A 25390-nucleotide genomic window follows, 5' to 3' on the forward strand; every position below is an offset into this window, starting at 1 on the left:
GACTAAGATCATACAGGCTTCAGGAGTCATCAATGAGGTTCCCCCCTGGACTGAAATCAAGCAGGCTTCAGGAGTTATCAATGAGGTTACCAAATGGAGGTGTACATGTTGGCGACCTGATGATCTAGGGCACACAGTCAGACTCCAAAGCCGCAATGACCTACACCCTGGTCACCCTCTCACCCTGGACTGAGATGAAGCAGCCTTCAGGAGTCATCAATGAGGATCCCCCCTGGACTGAGATCAAGCAGGCTTCAGGAGTCATCAATGAGGTTCCCTCCTGGATTTAGATCAAGCAGGCTTCAGGAGTCATCAATGAGGTTTCCCCCCTGGACTGAGATCAAGCAGGCTCCATGAGTCATCAGTGAGGTTCCCCCTGGACTGAGATCAATCAGGCTTCAGGACTCATCAATGAGGTCATCCCCCTGGACTGATATCAAGCAGGCTTCAGGAGACATCAACGAGGTTCCCCCCTGGACTGAGATCAAGCAGGCTTCAGAAGTCATCAACAAGGTCCCCCCATGGACTGAGATCAAGCAGGCTTCAGGAGTCATCTATGAGGTTCCCCCCGGGACTGAGATCAAGCAGTCTTCATGAGTCATCAATGAGGTTCCCCTTCTGGACTGAGATCAAGCAGGCTTCAGGAGTCATCAATGAGGTTCCCCCCTGTACTGAGATCAAGCAGGCTTCAGGAGTCATCAGTGAGGTTCCCCCTGGACTGAGATCAATCAGGCTTCAGGACTCATCAATGAGGTCATCCCCCTGGACTGATATCAAGCAGGCTTCAGGAGACATCAACGAGGTTCCCCCCTGGACTGAGATCAAGCAGGCTTCAGAAGTCATCAACAAGGTCCCTCGAGGGACTGAGATCAAGCAGGCTTCAGGAGTCATCTATGAGGTTCCCCCCTGGACTGAGATCAAGCAGTCTTCATGAGTCATCAATGAGGTTCCCCTTCTGGACTGAGATCAAGAAGGCTTCAGGAGTCATCAATGAGGTTCCCCCCTGGACTGAGATCAAGCAGGTTTCAGGAGTCATCAACGAGGTTCGCCCCTGGACTGAGATCAAGCAGGCTTCAGGAGTCATCAATGAGGTTCCCCCCTGGACAGAGATCAAGCAGGCTTCAGGAGTCATGGATGAGGTTCCCCCTTGACTGAGATCAAGCAGGCTTCAGGAGTCATCAATGAGGTTCCCCCCTGGACTGAGATGAAGCAGCCTTCAGGAGTCATCAATCAGGTTCCCCCCTGGACTGAGATCAAGCAGGCTTCAGGAGTCATCAACAAGGTTTCCCCCTGGACTGAGATCAAGCAGGCTTCAGGAGTCATCGATGAGGTTCCCCCCCTGGACTGAGATCAAGCAGGCTTCAAGAGTCACCAATGAGGTTCCCCCCATGGACTGAGATCAAGCAGCCTTCAGGAGTCATCGATGAGGTTTCCCCCTGGACTGAGATCAAGTAGGCTTCACAAGTCATCAATGAGGTTCCCCCCAGGATTGAGATCATGCAAGCTTCAGGAGTCATCAATGAGGTTCCCCCTGGACTGAGATCAATCAGGCTTCAGGACTCATCAATGAGGTCATCCCCCTGGACTGATATCAAGTAGGCTTCAGGAGACATCAACAAGGTTTCCCCCTGGCCTGAGATCAAGCAGGCTTCAGAAGTCATCAACAAGGTCCCCCCATGGACTGCGATCAAGCAGGCTTCAGGAATCATCTATGAGGTTCCCCCCTGGACTGAGATCAAGCAGTCTTCACGAGTCATCACTGAGGTTCCCCTTCTGGACTGAGATCAAGCAGGCTTCAGGAGTCATCAATGAGGTTCCCCCCTGGACTGAGATCAAGAAGGTTTCAGGAGTCATCAACGAGGTCCCCCCCTGGACTGAGATCAAGCAGGCTTCAGGAGTCATCGATGAGGTTCCCCCCTGGACAGAGATCAAGCAGGCTTCAGGAGTCATGGATGAGGTTCCCCCTTGACTGAGATCAAGCAGGCTTCAGGAGTCATCAACGAGGTTCCCCCCTGGACTGAGATCAAGCAGGTTTCAGGAGTCATCAACGAGGTCCCCCCCTGGACTGAGATCAAGCAGGCTTCAGGAGTCATCGATGAGGTTCCCCCCTGGACTGAGATCAAGCAGGCTTCAGGAGCCTTCGATGAGGTTCCCCCCTGGACTGAGATCAAGCAGCCTTCAGGAGTCATCAATGAGGTTCCCCCCTGGACTGAGATCAAGTAGGCTTCAGGAGTCATCAATGAGGTTCCCCCCAGGACTGAGATCATCCAGGCTTCAGGAATCATCAATGAGGTTCCCCCCAGGACTGAGATCAACAGTCTTCACGAGTCATCAATGAGGATCCCCCCTGGACTGAGATCAAGCAGGCTTCAGGAGTCATCAATGAGGTTCCCTCCTGGATTTAGATCAAGCAGGCTTCAGGAGTCATCAATGAGGTTTCCCCCCTGGACTGAGATCAAGCAGGCTTCATGAGTCATCAGTGAGGTTCCCCCTGGACTGAGATCAATCAGGCTTCAGGACTCATCAATGATGTCATCCCCCTGGACTGATATCAAGCAGGCTTCAGGAGACATCAACGAGGTTCCCCCCTGGACTGAGATCAAGCAGGCTTCAGAAGTCATCAACAAGGTCTCCCCATGGACTGAGATCAAGCAGGCTTCAGGAGTCATCTATGAGGTTCCCCCCTGGACTGAGATCAAGCAGTCTTCATGAGTCATCAATGAGGTTCCCCTTCTGGACTGAGATCAAGCAGGCTTCAGGAGTCATCAGTGAGGTTCCCCCTGGACTGAGATCAATCAGGCTTCAGGACTCATCAATGAGGTCATCCCCCTGGACTGATATCAAGCAGGCTTCAGGAGACATCAACGAGGTTCCCCCCTGGACTGAGATCAAGCAGGCTTCAGAAGTCATCAACAAGGTCCCTCGAGGGACTGAGATCAAGCAGGCTTCAGGAGTCATCTATGAGGATCCCCCCTGGACTGAGATCAAGCAGTCTTCATGAGTCATCAATGAGGTTCCCCTTCTGGACTGAGATCAAGAAGGCTTCAGGAGTCATCAATGAGGTTCCCCCCTGGACTGAGATCAAGCAGGTTATAGGGGTCTTCAACGAGGTTCGCCCCTAGACTGAGATCAAGCAGGCTTCAGGAGTCATCAATGAGGTTCCCCCCTGGACAGAGATCAAGCAGGCTTCAGGAGGCATGGATGAGGTTCCCCCTTGACTGAGATCAAGCAGGCTTCAGGAGTCATCAATGAGGTTCCCCCCTGGACTGAGATGAAGCAGCCTTCAGGAGTCATCAATCAGGTTCCCCCCTGGACTGAGATCAAGCAGGCTTCAGGAGTCATCAACAAGGTTCCCCCCTGGACTGAGATCAAGCAGGCTTCAGGAGTCATCAATGAGGTTCCCCCCCTGGACTGAGATCAAGCAGGCTTCAAGAGTCACCAATGAGGTTCCCCCCATGGACTGAGATCAAGCAGCCTTCAGGAGTCATCGATGAGGTTTCCCCCTGGACTGAGATCAAGTAGGCTTCACAAGTCATCAATGAGGTTCCCCCCAGGATTGAGATCATGCAAGCTTCAGGAGTCATCAATGAGGTTCCCCCTGGACTGAGATCAATCAGGCTTCAGGACTCATCAATGAGGTCATCCCCCTGGACTGATATCAAGTAGGCTTCAGGAGACATCAACAAGGTTCCCTCCTGGACTGAGATCAAGCAGGCTTCAGAAGTCATCAACAAGGTCCCCCCATGGACTGCGATCAAGCAGGCTTCAGGAATCATCTATGAGGTTCCCCCCTGGACTGAGATCAAGCAGTCTTCACGAGTCATCACTGAGGTTCCCTTCTGGACTGAGATCAAGCAGGCTTCAGGAGTCATCAATGAGGTTCCCCCCTGGACTGAGATCAAGCAGGTTTCAGGAGTCATCAACGAGGTCCCCCCCTGGACTGAGATCAAGCAGGCTTCAGGAGTCATCGATGAGGTTCCCCCCTGGACAGAGATCAAGCAGGCTTCAGGAGTCATGGATGAGGTTCCCCCTTGACTGAGATCAAGCAGGCTTCAGGAGTCATCAACGAGGTTCCCCCCTGGACTGAGATCAAGCAGGTTTCAGGAGTCATCAACGAGGTCCCCCCCTGGACTGAGATCAAGCAGGCTTCAGGAGTCATCGATGAGGTTCCCCCCTGGACTGAGATCAAGCAGGCTTCAGGAGCCTTCGATGAGGTTCCCCCCCTGGACTGAGATCAAGCAGCCTTCAGGAGTCATCAATGAGGTTCCCCCCTGGACTGAGATCAAGTAGGCTTCAGGAGTCAGCATTGAGGTTCCCCCCAGGACTGAGATCATCCAGGCTTCAGGAATCATCAATGAGGTTCCCCCCAGGACTGAGATCAACAGTCTTCACGAGTCATCAATGAGGTTCCCCCCTGTACTGAGATCAAGCAGGCTTCAGGAGTCAACAATGAGGTTTCCCCCCTGGACTGAGATCAAGCAGGCTTCAGGAGTCATCAATGAGGTTCCCCCCAGGATTGAGATCATGCAAGCTTCAGGAGTCATCAATGAGGTTCCCCCTGGACTGAGATCAATCAGGCTTCAGGACTTATCAATGAGGTCATCCCCCTGGACTGATATCAAGTAGGCTTCAGGAGACATCAACGAGGTTCCCCCCTGGGCTGAGATCAAGCATGCTTCAGAAGTCATCAACAAGGTCCCCCCATGGACTGAGATCAAGCAGGCTTCAGGAATCATCTATGAGGTTCCCCCCTGGACTGAGATCAAGCAGTCTTCACGAGTCATCACTGAGGTTCCCCTTCTGGACTGAGATCAAGCAGGCTTCAGGAGCCATCAATGAGGTTCCCCCCTGGACTGAGATCAAGCAGGTTTCAGGAGTCATCAACGAGGTCCCCCCCTGGACTGAGATCAAGCAGGCTTCAGGAGTCATCGATGAGGTTCCCCCCTGGACAGAGATCAAGCAGGCTTCAGGAGTCATGGATGAGGTTCCCCCTTGACTGAGATCAAGCAGGCTTCAGGAGTCATCAACGAGGTTCCCCCCTGGACTGAGATCAAGCAGGTTTCAGGAGTCATCAACGAGGTCCCCCCCTGGACTGAGATCAAGCAGGCTTCAGGAGTCATCGATGAGGTTCCCCCCTGGACTGAGATCAAGCAGGCTTCAGGAGCCTTCGATGAGGTTCCCCCCCTGGACTGAGATCAAGCAGCCTTCAGGAGTCATCAATGAGGTTCCCCCCTGGACTGAGATCAAGTAGGCTTCAGGAGTCATCAATGAGGTTCCCCCCAGGACTGAGATCATCCAGGCTTCAGGAATCATCAATGAGGTTCCCCCCAGGACTGAGATCAACAGTCTTCACGAGTCATCAATGAGGTCCTCCCCTGTACTGAGATCAAGCAGGCTTCAGGAGTCAACAATGAGGCTTCCCCCCTGGACTGAGATCAAGCAGGCTTCAGGAGTCATCAATGAGGTTCCCCCAGGACTGAGATCAAGCAGGCTTCAGGAGTTATCAATGAGGTTCCCCCCTGGACTTAGATCATGCAGGTTTCAGGAGTCATCAATGAGGTTCCCCCCTGGACTGAGATCAAGCAGGCTTCAGAAGTCATCAATGAAGTTCCCCTCTGTAGTAAGATCAAGCAGGCTTCAGGAATCATCAATGAGGTCCTCCCCTTGGACTGAGTTCCACCAGGCTTCAGGAGTCATCAATGAGGTTTCCCCCCGGACTGAGATCAAGCAGGCTTCAGGAGGAGTTATCAATGCGGTTCCCCCCCTGGACTGAGATCAAGCAGGCTTCAGGAGTCATCAGTGAGGTTCCCCCTGGACTGAGATCAATCAGGCTTCAGGACTCATCAAAGAGATCAAAGAGGTCGTCCCCCTGGACTGATATCAAGCAGGCTTCAGGAGACATCAACGAGGTTCCCCCCTGGACTGAGATCAAGCAGGCTTCAGAAGTCATCAACAAGGTCCCCCCATGGACTGAGATCAAGTCGGCTTCAGGAGTCATCTATGAGGTTCCCCCCTGGACTGAGATCAAGCAGTCTTCACGAGTCATCAATGAGGTTCCCCTTCTGAACTGAGATCAAGCAGGCTTCAGGAGTCATCAACGAGGTTCCCCCCTGGACTGAGATCAAGCAGGTTTCAGGAGTCATCAACGAGGTTCCCCCCTGGACTGAGATCAAGCAGGCTTCAGGAGTAATCAATGAGGTTCCCCCCTGGACAGAGATCAAGCAGGCTTCAGGAGTCATGGATGAGGTTCCCCTTGACTGAGATCAAGCAGTCTTCAGGAGTCATCAATTAGGTTCCCCCCTAGACTGAGATGAAGCAGCCTTCAGGAGTCATCAATCATGTTCCCCCCTGGACTGAGATCAAGCAGGCTTCAGGAGTCATCAATGAGGTTCTCCCCTGGACAGAGATCAAACAGGCTTCAGGAGTCATGGATGAGGTTCCCCCTTGACTGAGATCAAGCAGGCTTCAGGAGTCATCAATGAGGTTCCCCCCTGGACTGAGATGAAGCAGCCTTCAGGAGTCATCAATCAGGTTCCCCCCTGGACTGAGATCAAGCAGGCTTCAGGAGTCATCAACGAGGTTCCTCCCTGGACTGAGATCAAGCAGGCTTCAGGAGTCATCAATGAGTTTCCCCCCCTGGACAGAGATCAAGCAGGCTCCAAGAGTCACCAATGAGGTTCCCCCCATGGACTGAGATCAAGCAGCCTTCAGGAGTCATCGATGAGGTTTCCCCCTGGACTGAGATCAAGTAGGCTTCACAAGTCATCAATGAGGTTCCCCCCAGGATTGAGATCATGCAAGCTTCAGGAGTCATCAATGAGGTTCCCCCTGGACTGAGATCAATCAGGCTTCAGGACTCATCAATGAGGTCATCCCCCTGGACTGATATCAAGTAGGCTTCAGGAGACATCAACGAGGTTCCCCCCTTGGACTGAGATCAAGCAGGCTTCAGAAGTCATCAACAAGGTCCCCCCATGGACTGAGATCAAGCAGGCTTCAGGAGTCATCTATGAGGTTCCCCCCTGGACTGAGATCAAGCAGTATTCACGAGTCATCAATGAGGTTCCCCTTCTGGACTGAGATCAAGCAGGCTTCAGGAGTCATCAATGAGGTTCCCCCCTGGACTGAGATCAATCAGGCTTCAGGACTTATCAATGAGGTCATCCCCCTGGACTGATATCAAGTAGGCTTCAGGAGACATCAACGAGGTTCCCCCCTGGGCTGAGATCAAGCAGGCTTCAGAAGTCATCAACAAGGTCCCCCCATGGACTGAGATCAAGCAGGCTTCAGGAATCATCTATGAGGTTCCCCCCTGGACTGAGATCAAGCAGTCTTCACGAGTCATCACTGAGGTTCCCCTTCTGGACTGAGATCAAGCAGGCTTCAGGAGTCATCAATGAGGTTCCCCCCTGGACTGAGATCAAGCAGGTTTCAGGAGTCATCAACGAGGTCCCCCCCTGGACTGAGATCAAGCAGGCTTCAGGAGTCATCGATGAGGTTCCCCCCTGGACAGAGATCAATCAGGCTTCAGGAGTCATGGATGAGGTTCCCCCTTGACTGAGATCAAGCAGGCTTCAGGAGTCATCAACGAGGTTCCCCCCTGGACTGAGATCAAGCAGGTTTCAGGAGTCATCAACGAGGTCCCCGCCTGGACTGAGATCAAGCAGGCTTCAGGAGTCATCGATGAGGTTCCCCCCTGGACTGAGATCAAGCAGGCTTCAGGAGCCTTCGATGAGGTTCCCCCCCTGGACTGAGATCAAGCAGCCTTCAGGAGTCATCAATGAGGTTCCCCCCTGGACTGAGATCAAGTAGGCTTCAGGAGTCATCAATGAGGTTCCCCCCTTGACTGAGATCATCCAGGCTTCAGGAATCATCAATGAGGTTCCCCCCAGGACTGAGATCAACAGTCTTCACGAGTCATCAATGAGGTCCCCCCCTGTACTGAGATCAAGCAGGCTTCAGGAGTCAACAATGAGGTTTCCCCCCTGGACTGAGATCAAGCAGGCTTCAGGAGTCATCAATGAGGTTCCCCCAGGACTGAGATCAAGCAGGCTTCAGGAGTTATCAATGAGGTTCCCCCCTGGACTTAGATCATGCAGGTTTCAGGAGTCATCAATGAGGTTCCCCCCTGGACTGAGATCAAGCAGGCTTCAGAAGTCATCAATGAAGTTCCCCTCTGTAGTAAGATCAAGCAGGCTTCAGGAATCATCAATGAGGTCCTCCCCTTGGACTGAGTTCCACCAGGCTTCAGGAGTCATCAATGAGGTTTCCCCCCGGACTGAGATCAAGCAGGCTTCAGGAGGAGTTATCAATGCGGTCCCCCCCCTGGACTGAGATCAAGCAGGCTTCAGGAGTCATCAGTGAGGTTCCCCCTGGACTGAGATCAATCAGGCTTCAGGACTCATCAAAGAGATCAAAGAGGTCGTCCCCCTGGACTGATATCAAGCAGGCTTCAGGAGACATCAACGAGGTTCCCCCCTGGACTGAGATCAATCAGGCTTCAGAAGTCATCAACAAGGTCCCCCCATGGACTGAGATCAAGTCGGCTTCAGGAGTCATCTATGAGGTTCCCCCCTGGACTGAGATCAAGCAGTCTTCACGAGTCATCAATGAGGTTCCCCTTCTGGACTGAGATCAAGCAGGCTTCAGGAGTCATCAACGAGGTTCCCCCCTGGACTGAGATCAAGCAGGTTTCAGGAGTCATCAACGAGGTTCCCCCCTGGACTGAGATCAAGCAGGCTTCAGGAGTAATCAATGAGGTTCCCCCCTGGACAGAGATCAAGCAGGCTTCAGGAGTCATGGATGAGGTTCCCCTTGACTGAGATCAAGCAGGCTTCAGGAGTCATCAATTAGGTTCCCCCCTAGACTGAGATGAAGCAGCCTTCAGGAGTCATCAATCATGTTCCCCCCTGGACTGAGATCAAGCAGGCTTCAGGAGTCATCAATGAGGTTCTCCCCTGGACAGAGATCAAGCAGGCTTCAGGAGTCATGGATGAGGTTCCCCCTTGACTGAGATCAAGCAGGCTTCAGGAGTCATCAATGAGGTTCCCCCCTGGACTGAGATGAAGCAGCCTTCAGGAGTCATCAATCAGGTTCCCCCCTGGACTGAGATCAAGCAGGCTTCAGGAGTCATCAACGAGGTTCCCCCCTGGACTGAGATCAAGCAGGCTTCAGGAGTCATCAATGAGTTTCCCCCCCTGGACTGAGATCAAGCAGGCTTCAAGAGTCACCAATGAGGTTCCCCCCATGGACTGAGATCAAGCAGCCTTCAGGAGTCATCGATGAGGTTTCCCCCTGGACTGAGATCAAGTAGGCTTCACAAGTCATCAATGAGGTTCCCCCAGGATTGAGATCATGCAAGCTTCAGGAGTCATCAATGAGGTTCCCCCTGGACTGAGATCAATCAGGCTTCAGGACTCATCAATGAGGTCATCCCCCTGGACTGATATCAAGTAGGCTTCAGGAGACATCAACGAGGTTCCCCCCCTGGACTGAGATCAAGCAGGCTTCAGAAGTCATCAACAAGGTCCCCCCATGGACTGAGATCAAGCAGGCTTCAGGAGTCATCTATGAGGTTCCCCCCTGGACTGAGATCAAGCAGTATTCACAAGTCATCAATGAGGTTCCCCTTCTGGACTGAGATCAAGCAGGCTTCAGGAGTCATCAATGAGGTTCCCCCCTGGACTGAGATCAAGCAGGTTTCAGGAGTCATCAACGAGGTTCCCCCCTGGACTGAGATCAAGCAGGCTTCAGGAGTCATCGATGAGGTTCCCCCCTGGACAGAGATCAAGCAGGCTTCAGGAGTCATGGATGAAGTTCCCCCTTGACTGAGATCAAGCAGGCTTCAGGAGTCATTAATGAGGTTCCCCCCTGGACTGAGATCAAGCAGGCTTCAGGAGTCATCAACGAGGTTCCCCCTGGACTGAGATCAAGCAGGCTTCAGGAGCCTTCGATGAGGTTCACCCCCCTGGACTGAGATCAAGCAGCCTTCAGGATTCATCAATGACGTTCCCCCCAGGACTGAGATCATCCAGGCTTCAGGAATCATCAATGAGGTTCCCCCCAGGACTGAGATCAAGCAGTCTTCACGAGTCATCAATGAGGTTCCCCCCTGTACTGAGATCAAGCAGGCTTCAGGAGTCAACAATGAGGTTTCCCCCCTGGACTGAGATCAAGCAGGCTTCAGGAGTCATCAATGAGGTTCCCCCAGGACTTAGATCAAGCAGGCTTCAGAAGTCATCAATGAAGTTCCCCTCTGTAGTAAGATCAAGCAGGCTTCAGGAGTCATCAATGAGGTCCTCCCCCTGGACTGAGTTCCACCAGGCTTCAGGAGTCATCAATGAGGTTTCCCCCCTGGACTGAGATCAAGCAGGCTTCAGGAGTTATCAATGTGGTTCCCCCCCTGGACTGAGATCAAGCAGGCTTCAGGAGTCATCAGTGAGGTCATCCCCCTGGACTGATATCAAGCAGGCTTCAGGAGACATCAACGAGGTTCCCCCCTGGACTGAGATCAAGCAGGCTTCAGGAGTTATCAATGTGGTTCCCCCCTGGACTGAGATCAATCAGGCTTCAGGACTCATCAATGAGGTCATCCCCCTGGACTGATATCAAGCAGGCTTCAGGAGACATCAACGAGGTTCCCCCCTGGACTGAGATCAAGCAGGCTTCAGAAGTCATCAACAAGGTCCCCCCATGGACTGAGATCAAGCAGGCTTCAGGAGTCATCTATGAGGTTCCCCCCTGGACTGAGATCAAGCAGTCTTCACGAGTCATCAATGAGGTTCCCCTTCTGGACTGAGATCAAGCAAGCTTCAGGAGTCATCAATGAGGTTCCCCCCTGGACTGAGATCAAGCAAGCTTCAGGAGTCATCAACGAGGTTCCACCCTGGACTGAGATCAAGCAGGCTTCAGGAGTCATCGATTAGGTTCCCCCCTGGACAGAGAGCAAGCAGGCTTCAGGAGTCATGGATGAGGTTCCCCCTTGACTGAGATCAAGCAGGCTTCAGGAGTCATCAATGAGGTTCCCCCCTGGACTGAGATGAAGCAGCCTTCAGGAGTCATCAATCAGGTTCCCCCCTGGACTGAGATCAAGCAGGCTTCACGAGTCATCGATGAGGTTCCCCCCCTGGACTGAGATCAAGCAGGCTTCAAGAGTCACCAATGAGGTTCCCCCCATGGACTGAGATCAAGCAGCCTTCAGGAGTCATCGATGAGGTTTCCCCCTGGACTGAGATCAAGTAGGCTTCACAAGTCATCAATGAGGTTCCCCCCAGGATTGAGATCATGCAAGCTTCAGGTGTCATCAATGAGGTTCCCCCCTGGACTGAGATCAAGCAGTCTTCATGAGTCATCAATTATGTTCCCCCCTGGACTGAGATAAAGCAGGCTTCAGGAGTCATCAATGAGGTTCCCCCCCTTGACTGAAATCCAGCAGGCTTCAGGAGTCATCAATGAGGTTCTCTCCTGGACTGATATCAAGTAGGCTTCAGGAGTCATCAATGAGGTTCCCCCCTGGACTGAGATCAAGCAGCTTTCAGGAGTCATATACGAGGTTCCCCCCTTTACTGAGATCAAGCAGGCTTCAGGAGTCATCAATGAGGTTCCCCCCTGGACAGAGATCAAGCTGGCTTCAGGAATCATGGATGAGTTTCCCTCTTGACTGAGATCAAGCAGGCTTCAGGAGTCATCAATGAGGTTCCCCCCTGGACTGAGATGAAGCAGCCTTCAGGAGTCATCAATCAGGTTCCCCCCTAGACTGAGATCAAGCAGGCTTCAGGAGTCACCAATGAGGTTCCCCCCATGGACTGAGATCAAGCAGCCTTCAGGAGTCATCGATGAGGTACCCCCCTGCACTGAGATAAAGTAGGCTTCATAAGTCATCAATGAGGTTCCCCCCAGGATTGAGATCATGCAAGCTTCAGGAGTCATCAATAAGGTTCCCCCCTGGACTGAGATCAAGCAGTCTTCACGAGTCATCAATTAGGTTCCCCCCTGGACTGAGATAAAGCAGGCTTCATTAGTCATCAATGAGGTTCCCCCCCTCGACTGAGATCCAGCAGGCTTTAGGAGTCATCAATGAGGTTCTCCCCTGGACTGAGATCAAGTAGGCTTCAGGAGTCATCAATGAGGTTCCCCCATGAACTGAGATCAAGCAGGCTTCAGGAGTCATCAATGAGGTTCCCCCTTGGACTGAGATCAAGTAGGCTTCATGAGTAATCAATGAGGTTCCTCCCAGGACTAAGATCATACAGGCTTCAGGAGTCATCAATGAGGTTCCCCCCTGGACCGAAATCAAGCAGGCTTCAGGAGTTATCAATGAGGTTACCAAATGGAGGTGTACATGTTGGCAACCTGATGATCTAGGGCACACAGTCAGACTCCAAAGCCGCAATGACCTACACCCTGGTCACCCTCTCACCCTGGACTGAGATGAAGCAGCCTTCAGGAGTCATCAATGAGGATCCCCCCTGGACTGAGATCAAGCAGGCTTCAGGAGTCATCAATGAGGTTCCCTCCTGGACTTAGATCAAGCAGGCTTCAGGAGTCATCAATGAGGTTCCCCCCCTGGACTGAGATCAAGCAGGCTTCAGGAGTCACCAATGAGGTTCCCCCCAAGGACTGAGATCAATCAGCCTTCAGGAGTCATCAATGAGGTTCCCCCTTGGACTGAGACAAGTAGGCTTCACAAGTCATTAATGAGGTTCCCCCTAGGACTGAGATCATGCAGGCTTCAGGAGTCATCAATGAGGTTCCCCTTCTGGACTGAGATCAAGCAGGCTTCAGGAGTCATCAATGAGGTTCCCCCCCTCGACTGAGATCCAGCAGGCTTCAGGAGTCATCAATGAGGTTCCCCTCATGGACTGAGATCAAGCAGCCTTCAGGAGTCATCGATGAGGTTCCCCCCTGGACTGAGATCATGTAGGCTTCACAAGTCATTAATGAGGTTCCCCCCCAGGACTGAGATTGTGGAAATCGAAATAATATTGTACCTCTAATTGCATTGTTTAAATGTATGTTGGCCTACGCCAAGCTGTCTAAAAAAACATTGTGTACATAGGTTCCGCGGCAAGGTCCTGACCTAAATGTATTGTGCAAACCGCTATCTTGGATTAAGCCGCCATTTTAGGTACTCTTGCAGTGTGGAAGTCACCCTGAACATCAAAATGGAGGCCGAATGACATTTCGAGTGGGATTCTGGCCGTTGTGACCTCCGCACATGTGAATAAATAATATGTCCGCAGGCCACTTGCTAGGGTCGCGAACTAAGACCTTGTCCTCTCTCTGACCCATGTGTAAATGAACAACTGTATCAGCGGATCTGATCAAATTGCATATATTATGGGATTGACCTGGCTACAAACCCTAGGTTTGGTTTCAAGAATGGTTAACTTGCGAGAGGGCTGGCCAATGCTGGACAAAAGGTATAAAACCCCAAGTATCCCGATGTTCGGTCTCTCACACTTCCACGGCGAACTTCGTTGATGGTTCGTTTTGTTAGACTGAGGGCCGAATAGCTATCCGTATGTCAATTGACTTTTGGTAACTTTGTAACTTTGAAATAAAGCGCTTTGTATGTCCTTTGTAACCTGTGTTGGCGTGTTTCCTTTTGGGCTTCCCCGCCTCATATCAATTTCTCTGTTTCCACAGTTGGCGCCCGGATAGGGACCCTCAAGATTGATGCAAGATCATTGAAGGTTGACGCAGACTATCGAACCGGGATCGGACGGTGTGATTCTGCGGGCCCGACCGATCGAGACGTGATACCTCGGCAGCGCTGCACGATCCGATCCTTGGACGATAGTCGTGTGGTCTGACACGGCATCTTGACGAGGGTCCAATTTTGAGGCGGGCAGATTTGCCGAAACCACCAAACGCAAGGTAAAATTTGTTAGGTAAGTCCTTTGTAAACCGTACGGTCCTCCTTAGGTTTGGTCAGGTGCAGTCGTGACCCGGCTCTTAATTTAACCCTGACAATTTGAATTTGGCGTATTGTATCTGCAGACACAATTATTGGACCAGGTAACACCAATTTTTGGAGAAATGCCTGGGAAATTGTCTAGCTGTTTTAGGGCTCTGTTCCGCAGCGATCGACAATCTTTGGAATTTAGCCGCCCGGCACCACAGGAGGGGTCGCCGGCGTGTACTATGTACTGTAAGTATGGCATTGGTAGTATTGTATTTAATGACATTTGGCACAGACAGACCAGACATGCCTCCGAATTTCAGTGGCCAATCAACGGTAGTTTTGAGATCCCCCGTATTGAATACTTAGAATTGATCTTGCTAAAGAAAAAGGCTAGGCCAGCAGCCTTCGATGTGTTACAAAATTGGAAGAAAGAAGCATTGCAGCAGCTTAAAAGTAGGGATAAACATGGACGTCGTCACAAAACAAACGCTGAAAAGGCGTTATTGTATGATAAAGAAAAACAGTCAGAATTAGTTAAGAATATGGATAGAGCCTTTTCACTCGGGGTCCAGAAAATGTACCCCTCTAAAGATTTCCATGTTTCTGAGGAATTTATTGAGAAATTATTGAATGAACGTAGGCCCGATGCCTCAGCGCCACCTCCATATGCTCCTGTCTTGGGCACTTTGCCCGTTCCTGCTGTTGTTCCCATTGCTATTCCTGCTCCCCCTGCGCAGCCTATTGTTCCTAGTTCTCTGGTTGTCGTTCCTCCGCCTATCGCACCGCCCCTTCCCCCTGCACCTGCACCCTTGCTAAGTTCACCTACACCTTCGCTCCCGAGTGGCCCCGTATTGATTGAAGTTGATCCAGGTGCAGGGTCAAAGATTGTGACTCGTAGTACTGTTCCTGCAGGCTAAGCATTGCATGGAGAAAGGTGATCAAACTGGTGTTTTTTCTACATTATCTAATTTGCATAGTTTTCCCGAGAAAAATGTTTTTATCAAAGGTTTGGGGATTCATTTGTGTGTGATGTGGGGTAGATTGCAAAATTCGGATCTTCCACAAGGGGTGAGAGATCTGAATGCTTTGGCACTTTCGAGGGATACAGAACAGAAAGTATATGGACATGTTGAAAGATTGTTTGAGTTTAGGAGAGACTTCGAAAAATCACGAGATGAGGATGATGAGGACAATAGAATATATGTACAGAAACGGTTCCTTCCGTGCCGAAGAACAGCACCTGAGGAAGTACGAATTTGTACCAAAGATGCGGTTCGATGGATCCCAGATTCATCGATATCGCCAGACGAGGTGTATGACACATACAGTCAGTACACAGTAGAGATGCAAAGGAAAGTAATTCAAGTGATGGTACAGCACTTACAAGAGGAATGTATAAGGAAGAAGGTTAGTTGCCCCATAGAATTATTGGGTATTTGTAAAAGGGCTTTTTTGCCCGACACTTCTACAGCTGCCTTAGCGCTCGATCTGGCTCTATTGCTTAGTAAGTGGCCGGAGGCACCTATATCTCAGTTGCCTATGAGAGAGGTTCCTCCGACCTTTGTCCCAAAAGTTGAAATCCCCGCCAACGCGGCGACTGGTGCCCCCGTGGTGGATATCCCTGCACATTATGTATCGCAGTTCGTTCACGTCCCGTTCTCGCGACAGGAAGTGAACACGATTAGACAATCAGTTCCCGATATTAGGAAAAACCCGACGGGGTTTTACAAAAAAATAGAATCCGTTTTACAGTCCTCTGTGTTCACCTTGAGTGACATTGACTTGTTATTTCCTGTGCTTCTGCCCGTAGATGTATGGAAACAGGTACGGACAATAGACGATGTGTCGGGGTTGGGTGATACCTGGGTAAATTTGACTAGAATTGATGGAGAAAGACCAGCTGGTGAGAAACCTCCCCAGGTAATACTTACTTTACCTGATAGGATTGTCATTAAATTAAAGACTATAATTCCAGAAAAAAGGATTATTTGGGACAAGTTTACAGCCTGTGTTCAAGGGAAAACTGAAGGTGCTACTGAATTTTTCAATAGGTTCGAGCAGGTATTTTCCGACTTCAGTGGGCAGGATTTAGGTACAGAGTCGGGGAAGAGGTTGTTTGTGGACAAATTTGTACGTGGATTGTTGCCTGACATCCAGTCACAAATTATGTCCTCTGAGAGCGCTTGGCAGGCAAAATCTCAATCTGAGGTTTTGCACATGGCTCAATACTATGAGAACCGTGTTAATAATGAAAAGGAGAAAATTGAAAAAAGAAAGGGTGACTTGAAAATCAAGGTATTGTTGCAGCAAATTGTTAGAAACCCCAGAGGAGGTACGACACAGACTAGAGGTCAGTACATTCCAAGAGGAAATACTCCTCCAAGTCCTATAAATATTAATCAATGTGCTTATTGCCGCCAGGAAGGTCATTGGCGAGCACAGTTCCCTGCCCTTCGCCAGAGGTCAAGCGGTACGTTTGGGGGTATGGGTAGGCGACCTAGGGGCCGCCCTGGAACAGGGGGCCCTGACAGAGGTCAGCTTTTGCAAGATCCCCAGCAACCTTTTTCACGGGAAAATCAGACCTCGAGTATGGACTCGAGAAACATATTTGATCACCCTTCTGCTGCCTACCTTTCTGAAGAACTTCCTTCTGACGAGGTTCTGTTTTATTAGGATTGCCCGAAGCAGGATTTGGAACCTTTGCCTATTCCCGTTAATCAAAAAGGACCCTACGTTGAACTATTAGTAGGGAATAGGAAACACCAGTTTTTGATTGACACTGGAGCACAGAAGTGCTCCATTGATCATTCCAGGGTTCCAAACATTCCACTGTCAGGGCAAACAAATGTTTCCGTAGGGTTTTCTGGTATACCAACTGTCTGTCCGGTTTCTGCGCCGGTGCCTGTTTCTTTGGGTCCCTTCACGGACCATTGCCCTTTTCTTCTCACTTCGAACTGTGGAGAAAATTTGCTGGGGTTGAATTTGTTAAAGAAATTGAACGCAGTCATTCATTGTTCTTCGGATGGAATAAGGCTAACGGTTTCACCAAAGCAACCTTTTAACTCCCAGTTCTTGATTCGACCTCTACCTCCCGAGTTTAGCATTGTTCCGGAATGTTTGTGGGCAATGGACGACAATGATGTCGGAGTATTACACATTGAGCCCGTTAAAATAGTTCTGAAACATGGGGTAAAACTGCCACGCATTCTGCAGTATAAAATATCAGCTGAGGGTGAACGTGCTTTGAAATGCATTGTCTCCGATTTTGTACATCGTGGGGTGATCGAAGAGATTACAGGTAGTTTGTGTAACAGTCCGATCTTACCAGCATATAAGAAAGGCGACAATGCAATTCCATACCGGTTTATAATAGATCTTCGTGCTATTAACAGAGTGGTCGCCCCACAATTTCCAATTGTGCCTGATGTGACGACGATATTAACAATGATCCCTGCTACGGCTACGCACTTTAGTGTTGTGGATCTGAAAAACGCCTTCTTTAGTATCCCTATACATAAAGAAAGCAGATATTTGTTCGCGTTCACCTTGGGGGGACGCTCATTTACATTTACAAGGGCACCTCAAGGGTATACTGAAAGCCCTAGTATTTATAGTAGAGCTTTAAAAGAGCAGCTCGACACCCTTAAGTTACCACCTACTTGCACGCTGCTACAATATGTTGACGATTTACTTTTGGCTGCAGACTCTGAGAAAGCCTGTAAAGAAGGCACTATATTGTTACTCATTCATCTAGCTAAAAATGGTCACAAAGCTTAGCTTAAAAAATGTCAATATTGTTGTCAGGAGGTTGCCTATTTAGGCTACCTCCTGTCAAAGGAGGCGAGAAGATTGACACCTGAAAGAATAAAACACATTTCTGGCATGTCTGTCCCAAAGACGCAGAAGGAAGTCAGAGCCCTGATAGGGATGGCGTCCCACTGTAGGTTGTGGATCCCGAATTTCGCACTAGTGGTAAAACCGATGTTGGCTTTGACGAAGAAGGGCATTTCTCTGCCACTGCCATGGGAATCGGAACATCAACGATCATTTGATCTTCTCAAAACCGCGCTATGTTCGGCACCGGTTCTGGGTACTCCAAATTATGACAAGGCCTTTGTGTTGTTTGTGCATGAATGTGATGGATGTGCTTTGGCTGTGTTAACACAGGAACACGGAGGGAAGAATAGGCCGTGCGGCTACTACTCCTCCGCCCTTGATCCTGTCGCATGCGCTTTGCCAAGATGTTTGCGCGCTGTTGCTGCTGCTGCCGCGTCTGTAAAACAGAGTGAGGGAATGGTCCTAGGCCATGACTTGATTTTGATAGTACCTCACTCTGTTGATATTCTATTGAATAAAACCCAAACACAACACCTCACCTCTGCTCGGTTAACAAGGTATGAACTTATTCTGTTTGCCCCTCATATCCAAATTAAGAGGTGTTGTGTTCTCAATCCGGCTGAACTTCTACCTTTCCCGCAAAACAATGTTTGCGGTGATGACGGATCACATGACTGCCTGTATATCACCGAGCAAGAAACAAAGGGCAGGATAGATCTCTTAGATACTCCTTTGGCTAATGTAGAAGGGGAGCTGTTTTGTGATGGCTCCTGCTTCAAACTTTCGAATGGTACATCTACAGCTGCTTATGCAGTTACTACATTGAGCAAAATTGTTGAAACTAAGAGAATTTCGCATAACTCCGCGCAGGCCGCAGAGATTATAGCGTTGACCCGTGCTTGTGAACTTTCCCAAGGGCGAAGAGTAAATATATATACTGATAGCCAGTACGCATTTGGGGTGGCTCACAACTTCGGAAAACTTTGGTCGGAAAGAGGGTTCCTGACCTCACATGGGACCAAGATTCAGCACGGTCCTTTAATAGTGCAACTACTTTCAGCGCTCTCACTCCCTAAACGATTAGCAATCATGAAATGTGCAGCACATCGCAAGGTCATAGATAATGTGGGCAGAGGGAATGCTTTTGCAGATTTGATAGCCAGACAAATGGCCACAGACCTTAGCACGGACATGTATACCTCGAGGGAAGTGAGAGATGTTTGCATAATAGATGAAGGTATTGGGTCTGTGCGAGATATTCAGACTGATGCGTCGATGGAAGAATCTAGAAAGTGGGCTGAAGGAATGGGAAAGTTGGATGACGAAGGGTGTTGGGTGGATACATCCGAAGGGAAATGGTTGCTTCCTGACTCTTATGTATTGGCAATGGTTACGATGGCACACGGTCCTACGCATGTGTGTGCCCAGCAAATTACGAAGATATTGCAACAGGTTTGGGTGAATGACAAAATTCTGGAAACTGCGAAGAGACATGTTCAGAACTGCATGATTTGCCTACAGCATAACGTGGGTAAAGGGACAGTGACTCCAAGGGGAAGTTTTGGGCCCCCCTCTGTCCCTTTTGAAGCCATTCACTTTGATTTTATTGAAATGGAGCGATGTAATAATTTGAAATATGTTCTTGTCATTATTTGTGCTTTCAGTAAATGGGTCGAGGCTTTCCCCGTCAAAGATGCTACCGCCATGACCACTGCAAAGATTGTGGTAAAAGAGTTCTTTCCTCGATTTGGGCTCCCGAGGATAATTTGGTCGGATAATGGTCCCCATTTTATCGCAGCAGTAATCTTGCAAATTTGTGCCGCCTTAGGCATTGAGAAACGATTTCATTCAGCTAGACATCCTCAAAGTGCTGGGTTGGTGGAAAGACACAACGGTATTCTGAAGAACAAACTCGCAAAAACATGTGCCGATACTAAACTAAAATAGCCAGACGCTTTGCCTATTGTGTTGTTAGCTATGCGCACCACACCCCAGACTAGAACTGGGCTTTCTCCATTTGAGGTGGTAATGGGAAGACCTGCTAATATTTGGGGTTTCCCTAAACCTAAAACCCTGAGGGAGGTGGAAAATGTATTGCTTGTAGACTACTGTAACCAGTTAACTAAAAATCTGTATTTCATTTACCACCAGGTGAATGCTGCTTTACCTGTACGGTTCACGGGCCCAGGACACGATATACAGCCCCGTAGGTGGGTCCTTGTGAAGGCCTACGAAAGGTCTTCCTGTCTCGTGCCTCGCTGGCGTGGACCCTACCAGGTGCTGTTGGTCACCAGAACAGCAGTGCGGGTGGCTGGAAAGAAGAACTGGATTCATGCGACGCACGTCAAGAAACTTCCTCACCCGACACCACACGCTACAGAAGAAGCAGAACCCCCCGCTGATGCTACAATCTCTGATCTTGGAGTAGCAAACAGCGCTGTGAGTGCGTCGGAGAAGTTCTCTGAGCCTGAGGAGCTTAGGGAACAGTCCATTTCGTCTCCACACTCTCTTGATCAATCACTTCCGGAAAACCCTGTTTCGAGCTCTGCGACTTCCGTCGCCACCGACACGTCGCTTCCCTCAGGAAGTGACGATACTTTGCTTTTCGATCAGACAAATTTGGGTACCATCAGGTACCACCTTCGACCACGGAAATAGAACTAAGGCACGAGTGTCGTGCATCTGGAAAAAGAAGTGATCGGAAAATTGTTTCGTTTTATTGAACAAAAAGGGGATTCTGCTGGCTAGGGTTGGGAAGGACTAAGAAATCACGCGACCGTAGTGTCGCCAGCAACGAACATTGGGGCCGTCGATCGAGAAACTACGATGCCTGCCGCCTTCACCGCTGCTCCCCACACTGGACTTTTAGATAAGGGGGTGACCAAATCGAAAAAATGAACAATATGCCTGGGCCCCGAAAACGTACTGTTGTGCTTTCATTTTGATTATTGTTATTTTTGCAACTGCTTCTGTAGGACTTTGGTATTTTGAAGAAATCTATCCTTTGAAACCTTTATTACCGACCAAAATCGTACCAACTGTTTGGACTCCCTCTGTACACCTTCACACTCTGTCCCCTAGAGACTCCCAACATAGACAAAAGTATTATAATAACACTCTGATGATAGTGATGAATGCTACTCATGCCATTCTTAATAAGAGCAATTGTTGGATTTGTACTCACTTACCGCAACATGGGAACAAAGGACTGGGATGGTATATACATCCTCTACCTTTAACAACTTCTTGCTATGCCTCTCTTAGAGCACTATTCTTTGGCCGATGGAATGATAGCATCTCAGGGAACTTCGATGGGACTAATTTAAATGATTTTGAGAGACGTGAATTGACTCCCCTGCGATGCTCGCTTTTCGCAAATAGAAGTAAACCTAACGTTGCTTCTATTAGGCCATCTGACAAACTATCTCTTCCTTTTCAAAATCTGATTTCCTTTAAAATGGCTCTGATAGGCAATAAGGATGCCATGCCTCCTTATTCTGTGAATCATAGTCCTGACTCGGTTCCCTTCTGTGTACAGAAAAATTGAGGTATCTAAGGCTCGCCCACGACGAGACAACAATGGAGATACCCTGGGCAAGTGTTTGGGGACATAGCCAAATCAGTTGTGCCCTTTTGGGGACAAATAACAAATTCAGAAAATATTAGGGGATTAGCGAGGGTATTGGAGAGAACGATCAACCGGACCACGGACATACTCTACAATATGACCTTAGAGCAAAAGGCGATAAGATTGGTAGCGCTTCAAAATCGGATGGCATTAGATGTCATCTTGGCAGAACGAGGTGGAGTATGTAAATTAGTGGGGTCCGCTTGTTGTGTTTTCGTACCAGACTCCTCGCCAACAATTTTTAAAGCAATTCAGAACTTGCATACTCTCAGTTCTGAAGTCCATATCCCTGTAGGAGACTGGAACCTTAGTACTTGGTTTTGGGATTCTTTGCGATCTTGGGGTTGGAAAGTGCTTTCCGTCGTTCTGGTTATTTTAGGGATCCTGTTATTTCTTTGTTGTTGTTTTCAATGCCTCCCGAGTATATGTGGAATGATGGGAGGGTGTTGTGCTCAAGTAGTGAGCGCAATAGGGTATAAAATATATACCCCAGAGACAGCATCTAAAGAGTTCATGTTGCAAGAGGTTCTTATGAACAACCTTATGGTTATTGACATTACAGACAATGATGCGGAACCTATGAATGATAATACTTGGAGTCGTTTTCAAAATTATTAGGGATGATGTTTAGCACTTGGCATAGGCCAAAAGGAGGGTGTGTGGAAATCGAAATAATATTGTACCTCTAATTGCATTGTTTAAATGTATGTTGGCCTACGCCAAGCTGTCTAAAAAAACATCGTGTACATAGGTTCCGCGGCAAGGTCCTGTCCTTAATGTATTGTGCAAACCGCCATCTTGGATTAAGCCGCCATTTTAGGTACTCTTGCAGTGTGGAAGTCACCCTGAACAACAAAATGGAGGCCGAATGACATTTCGAGTGGGATTCTGGCCGTTGTGACCTCCGCACACATGAATAAATAATATGTCCGCAGACCACTTGCTAGGGTCGCGAACTAAGACCTTGTCCTCTCTCTGACCCATGTGTAAATGAACAACTGTATCAGCGGAACTGATCAAATTGCATATATTATGGGATTGACCTGGCTACGAACCCTAGGTTTGGTTTCAAGTATGGTTAACTTGCGAGAGGGCTGGCCAATGCTGGACAAAAGGTATAAAAACCCAAGTATCCCGATGTTCGGTCTCTCACACTTCCACGGCGAACTACGTTGATGGTTCGTTTTGTTAGTCTGAGGGCCGAATAGCTATCCGTATGTCAATTGACTGTTGGTAACTTTGTAACTTTGAAATAAAGCGCTTTGTATGTCCTTTGTAACCTGTGTTGGTGTGTTTCCTTTTGGGCTTCCCGGCCTCATATCAATTTCTCTGTTTCCACAAGATCAAGCAGGCTTCAAGAGTCATCAATGAGGTTCGCCCCTGGACTGAGATCAAGTAGGCTTCACGAGTAATCAATGAGGTTCCTCCCAGGACTAAGATCATGCAGGCTTCAGGAGTCATCAATGAGGTTTCCCCCTGTCCTGAGATCAAGCAGGCTTCAGGAGTTTTCAATGAGGTTACCAAATGGATGCATACATGTTGGCAACCTGATGATCTAGGGCACATAGTCAGACTCCAAAGCCGCAAGGACCTACACCCTGGTCACCCTCTCGAACCTCTTCATGTGGAGAAAGTGGTTGATACCGGAATGCTCTCGGTCCTGCTCTACCTTTCATCATAAGTGCAAGCTCTTGGGAACTGACGCCCTCTGCGAGGCCTAAGCTTGCTCTATTACGCTGATTTGCCACAACCTGCAGCTCATCAGCTATGTCAGATGAAAGCTCTTCTAGTATGGCGTAACTATGAGCGATGGGCTAACCTGCATCACATGACCACAGAAAACAGTGTGAAGTAATATCTTTCGTCCCCCTGTCAGATGAGGCGGAGGAAAAGGACCACTAGGGTCCTGTGCAATTTCATGACTTAAGTAGAAAAGAATGTTCTGTGGAGCCACCTGTCCATTCTATGCTTGGTAAGAGCGCCTGCTCTCCATTTCCGCAGACATGTTCCGCGGTTGCAGTCAGTGTGCTAGTCTTTGCAAGTCTTTGCTTTTGTGAAGACCACATCAGTAGTGGGGTAAAAAAGTTGTAGCCCATCAAATTCTATGCTACAAGCTTTGTCCTGGGCTTAAAGAATAATTTTGGCACCTTTCAGCTAAGTACCCCTTTTCACTCACATCCGGATTAAGGCACGTGACTCTCGCCGGTATCCATGCGGGTGACAGATGAGTCCGGCATAGCTGGAGATCTTTGCTTGGCATTATCCCAGAGAGGAATTGTTCCCTTCTGTCTTGATGGCAATCAATGATGAATCCAACTGTCCTTTCATAGATGTAAGTTGCAAACCGCCAGGAGGGTGTCAGTGTTGGCCTGTCATGAGTGGACAATGCCGTTCTGATTTACTCTGTTCCTGTATCTGTTGAAGGTGTTATACTACTGCACCAGTGGTGCCTACGAAGGCAAGGATTTGTTTACCATAGCCAAACGATCCCTGCTGTGAACCAGCAATGGGGACCACTGCTGACTGAAATGGTGGATGGCAGTTCCCATTGGTGTCAGTACCTGACTGATTTGCATACGGCTGGACCCCTTTTGAATGGTGCAGACAGCCTAACGAACAGTGGTGTGGATGGTTGCCCAGAGCTGTGCCAGTGGTTCAGATGAATTCAAAACCTTCCACCCATCACCTTTTTTGATTATAGTTTGTCTCCCTATGTGAGAGAGGGTATGCCCAGATGTGGGTCCCTTGCTTGCTGCGCCAGAGGGTACCAAGCTACACCTCACTTAGGAGACCTAACAAGGTCTAAACATGGGGTTGGTTGTGTTTCCATGCAGAGGGAACCTGGCCTAGCAGTTCGGGCTGGGCGGCTGCCATTGGTGGTAGTACTTGACTGATTTGCATATCACTGCGGTCTGAAAAATGGTGGTGTGAAAGGTTGCCCAGAGCTATGCCAGTGGTTCACATTAATTCAAAACCTTTAATTTATATGCGGGGGCTGACTTAGCCAGCTGTGGTGTGTGCAGAGCAGGATAAATTAGGATTGGTGGCTGAACTGCTGGCAGTGCTGACGGCCTGCTGTACCGAAGAAGCTGAGAGTGAAGCCATTGGCCTCATCTCTAGAAAGTTATCCTCAAAGGCCTTCATGGCAGGAGCTAGCATGAATTTGCTTAAATATCAAGATGAGGGCCCCTTCGTGGCACTGGGGCAGTCTGTCATTGGATACCTTAACCGGTCCCATGTGGAGAGCTTGTGGGTGGCATGATAGTGTAGCATGTGCTGCCGACACATGTGGCTCTAATAAGCAGAGCAACACAGAGTAAGGTGTAGAGATAAACGGCACACCTGAAAGAGAAGGTTGCATCCTCTCTGATTCCGGGTACACCAGTCCCAGAAAGAGGTTTTCACATCTTGGGTTATCAAGGGGTTGTCACCTCCAGCTTCCTCCGAGTGCTCTTTTCCAAGCTCCAGGGTCAGGAGGCCTTGGTAACTGTAGCAGCCACCTTCGTTTAGACCCTCAGGTCAGAAGATGTTCGCTTTTTTGCCATTTGCTATACAGGGGTGTGCGCTGAGCACCAGCAGCATCAGCAGAAATAACGACCTTCAAGTCACTGCCATCTCAATAGTCTGTATCATTGGTTGAGAAGGTGAAGAGGGTGTGGATCCGTGACGGGCCTCTGTGATTTGATCTATGTTGGAACGCTGGCTCCGGTTTGGAGAGGAGCCTCAGGCCTTCTTCTGCCTGTGACCCCTCAGACTCTTGACTTCTGTTAGCTGGCTCTCACTCCTCGGGGGTCTCCCAGAGTTAGGTCAAACGGTAGAAGGAGAGCGCTGCTTGCAGTTGCCATGCCAATGAGCGAATCAATGCTGCTCTGCATCACACTCCTGAGACAATGGGCCTCATTACGACCTAGGCATTAACCATGGCGCTATTAGCGCCATGGTTGACGCCGGTACCTTACCGATTCTGCCATGGTGAATGGCGGAATTACCGCCCCATTCCAAGGTTGGTAGAGCGGTAA

Source organism: Ambystoma mexicanum, chromosome 11, assembly GCF_040938575.1.
Source record: "Ambystoma mexicanum isolate Mex_15411 chromosome 11, UKY_AmexF1_1, whole genome shotgun sequence".
Taxonomy (NCBI): domain Eukaryota; kingdom Metazoa; phylum Chordata; class Amphibia; order Caudata; family Ambystomatidae; genus Ambystoma; species Ambystoma mexicanum.